We start from the raw sequence: 3,871 nt of genomic DNA, 5'->3' as shown, positions 1-3,871 counted from the left end.
ATAAACCACATTATTCAAGTAAAGCTAGAACTGGCATTGAATTTATTAGGAACATAGTTTCAATGCAATGAAATGAATTGTATTCATATTTGGAAGCTCTTACCCCTAATGTGACTATATTCGGAGACAGCGTCTTTAAAGAGGTAGTTAAGGTTAAATAGCTTCATAAGCAGGAGTTGCAAAACAAATAGGACTGATGCCCTTGTGAAAAGAGAAAGATACCAGGATTGCACCTGCACGGAGGAAAGGCCATGTGAGGACACAGAGAGAAGGCAGCTGTCTGCAAGCCGGGAGAGAGAGACCTCAGGAGAAACCAATCCTGCCCACACCTGGAACTTGGATTTCCAGTCTCCAGCATTGTGAGAAATACATTTATGTTGTTTGAGACACCCAGTCTGTGTGATATTTGTTTATGGAAGGCTTACCAGGCTAATACAATGGGCATTATTGATATTTGAATAATTACATTTCCAGAGGTAGGAAAAGCTGACATCATAGAGCAGTAGGGTAGGGAGAAAAATGGAGGTGAGTATATTCCCCTTTATATAGAACTGTGGCTATGTGGCAGAGAGAAATAGCCCAGGAACCAGAGAGGCTGTGTTGAAACCCTATGAGAGCACAATTACATCGCGTTTACCATAAATTTCCAAGAGACAAGTTGATCATCTTCACACTGTAATATGCATAATTATGCATGTTGATTAGAGCATATTTCTTTGTTTTGTAACTGAAGGAAATCTTGGGAGAATTTTTAATTTGAACCAGGCAGGAGAATCTTACAAGGACATTAGCAATGAAGTTGGCATTGCATTCTTTTGGTGTAATTTTAGGGTCACTAAATCAGCTGGATTTCACAATCTAAATTAGAGCATGTTGACGTTGTGCCCCAAGTTGTAGAAAGTGTAGGGTTGTTTGAAGTCATCTCTCAGAATTTTTTAGTACATTTCTTTGTTTTCTTCCTCAGAGTTTATCAGACTGAGTTTTTCTTTCTGGAGGGCATAGTTTACTCCTACTAATAGAACTTTCCTGAATTAGCATGTTACAGTTTTCAAAGTGAGTTTGCATTTATTGTGTCCTAATTCTTCTTTCCCTCTTAGGGAATTTGCTCTTCCAGGTACTCCACATCTTTCCTGAATCACTCATTCCCCATCACAACACAAATGCATTGTTAGTCTCCAATATTCAAAATAATAATAATAATAAAACACACTTTCTACCCACATTGTCCAAGGTATCAGTCCTCTGTTCTCCTATCTTCTCTTACAAAGGTCACTTCTTAGATGGTCTCATGGTGGTTTCTCACATATACATATCACCTCTAAGGTGATGACTCTTCAGCCTTCCCCTGGGCTTCAGTCTGCTAAACCTAGGCATTGAGTATTAACATATCCAAAAAAGCAAGCATCTTGATTCTCCCTACCATCTCTAGTCCAGCCCTTACCATTGACATTCTACCAATAAACAGCTTCATTGACACAGATGTTCAGGCCAAAGCTCAGAAATCACCCTTGAAACTTCTTTTTCTCAATCCATCCCCAGAGTTGTGTTGGCTCTACCTTAAAATGAGACACCAATTTAAAAAACAAAACTAAATGAGAAAACAGAAACTTACGGTGCTCATACCTGCTGGTGCAGGTAGCTGGGGTAGTGCTTACTGCCCAGAGCTTGCAAAGGGTTCACTTATCCCGTGGGTCCCCAAGGGCCCCTGCGCAGCCCTCACACCCCCATGTGAAGTGTATGTGTATTCAAAGAAAGATTCAAATTTTGACAGCAGATTCCTTCCCATCTTTGTGTTTGCCTCAAATCCCCTTCCTCTCCAAATGTCTCTAGGTCCTCCCCACAAGTGACGTGGGCTCACCGCTTGGCTATACTGAGGATCCTGCCCAAGATTTTAAAATATAAAAAAAGGGTAAAACGTCTCATTTATGTAAAATAAGAAAGGTGGGCCGAGCCTCCAGGGTTACTAGGGACCGCCTCCTGGCCGTTTCTCAGCTGCACCACAGAGTCCTGGGCTTGTTCTGCCTAGACCTCCCGCAGCAGGAGTCTCGAAGCCCTCTGCAGGGCTCGTTCTGGCTGAGACCGCCAAGCATACTAGCTGCTTCCCCACGTTTCCCAGAAACAGGAGCCATAGCATTCCCTGCACCCAGCGCCGGGTCAGGAGCGGAGCGTTCGCCAAGGGCAATCCCTGCCAGAGCGCATCTGGACCTGGCGGCCCCGACCTGCACCATTGGATCTTGCATTTGTTCCTCAAGCATTTCTGAGACAGATGGACGGACCTCTGGAGGCCGTTGCTCTTGCAGCCGCCATTTCTACCCCACCCGCTAGTGAGTAACAGCGCAGGTGTTTCATGCATGCAATTGCCAATTAGTAAAGACTTGAGGTGACTGGCAGCAGGAGTTTGTGAGTCACATGCGGTGCAGGAAACAGTGGCCTGAACAGATCTTCACGCCATGCTGCATGAGCACGTCGTGGGACAGCTCAGCGAAGGACCTGAAGAAGCTGAAGTTGCACAGCTGACCTAACTTGAAAAAGGTTGGGCCGTTCTCCCCGCAGGTGCGCTCCTGCTCCTTGGCGACTTGCTACCTTGGCTCCATTCCCTGCCAGGATCCAGGAGACCCCGGCGCGCTGGCTCCTTGATCCCCTTGATACGCCCATCCGAGCTGTCCAAGGACCAGCTGTTGGTGATGTCACACACTAGGAGGATCCTCTGCGAGCCCCTGGAGTTAAGACCTGAACACCGTGCGGAACCTGCCTCCGCCCAACGTATTGGAGAACTCCAGCTTGACCCGCTGGCCGCCCGGCAGGTTGGTAGTTGTCTTGTAGTCAATCCGGTTGCTGTAGGCTTAAGGGGCTTAGGCTGCATCTTCCTGCACGCGCTCCTGGATCTCGCCCTGGCCCACGTTGCTGTCGCCCACCCACAAGAACTTGAACATGTGGTTGTACCTCTTAACCAGGCTGCCCTGGGTCCCCATCCTTGCTCATGCACACCTCCATGCTCGTGGTGCAGGCTGGGTAGAAGTCCACTGGCCATCCGCTGAGAGCCCTCAGACCAACCTACGCGGTGGCCCAGTTTCAGGGAGGCAGTGCAGGACGGTCCCACTTCTCCGCACCAGCCGCCTCACCTCAACCTGTGGTCCCAGCTTGTGCACCACACACCATTAGCACGTTTTTCATGGGTAACTAAAATAGTCTCTAAAGCGATATTCTTGCTTCTGCTCTTGCTTCCATGATATATTCTCCACATAATAGACAAGGTGATACTTTACAAATATAAATCCTATCAAGTCTCTCCTGTCATATTCATTAGTACTACCCACTGACCACATTGTCCCCATGCCCCTCTGGACACCTGGTGGGATTGTGTTTACCCACCTTCTTGTGGATGGGTGGGCTTATGTGGCTCATTCTGGCCAATAAGTTGTAAGCAAAAGTGACATCTGCATTACTGAGCTGGAGCATTTAATTGCTGTTTCGAGACCCCCAGATCTTCTCTTCCCACTGCCACAGAGCCTGGAATGTTCTACACAGTGGTGACTTCATCAGCTTGGGTCCTGGAGTGAGGACAAGGATGGTCACCATAGAGAGCAGAATCTCCAGCCAACCCTTGTTAAACACACATTGAAATCATGAGGGATGTCTGTATGCTTTTAAGCCACTGAAATTTTCTTTTTTGTTACTATGGCATAACCTATCTGTCTTGACTGATGTCCTCTGCTGCTTGAAACATGCCCCATGCAGATGGAGTTGCAACAAATCCCTTACCATGGTCTGTCACCCTATGTGACTTGACCCCTGCCTACTTTTTGATTTTTGGTTGTTATACTCTAGACACACTGTCCTTGATGTTTCTCCTACTTATCCACTTCTTAGG

The 3,871-nt window shown here is 46.9% G+C and overlaps 1 pseudogene; it reads right to left on the bottom strand.

The window, feature by feature from the left end:
• Positions 1–2,405: 2,405 nt before the first annotated feature.
• LOC115519832 lies at positions 2,406–2,972 on the bottom strand (annotated as a pseudogene).
• Between the last annotated feature and the right edge of the window lie 899 nt (positions 2,973–3,871).

Source organism: Lynx canadensis, chromosome C1 (assembly GCF_007474595.2).
Source record: "Lynx canadensis isolate LIC74 chromosome C1, mLynCan4.pri.v2, whole genome shotgun sequence".
Classification (NCBI taxonomy): domain Eukaryota; kingdom Metazoa; phylum Chordata; class Mammalia; order Carnivora; family Felidae; genus Lynx; species Lynx canadensis.
Note: the sequence above shows the minus strand (reverse complement) of the source record. Positions and strands in the feature narration are given on the sequence as shown.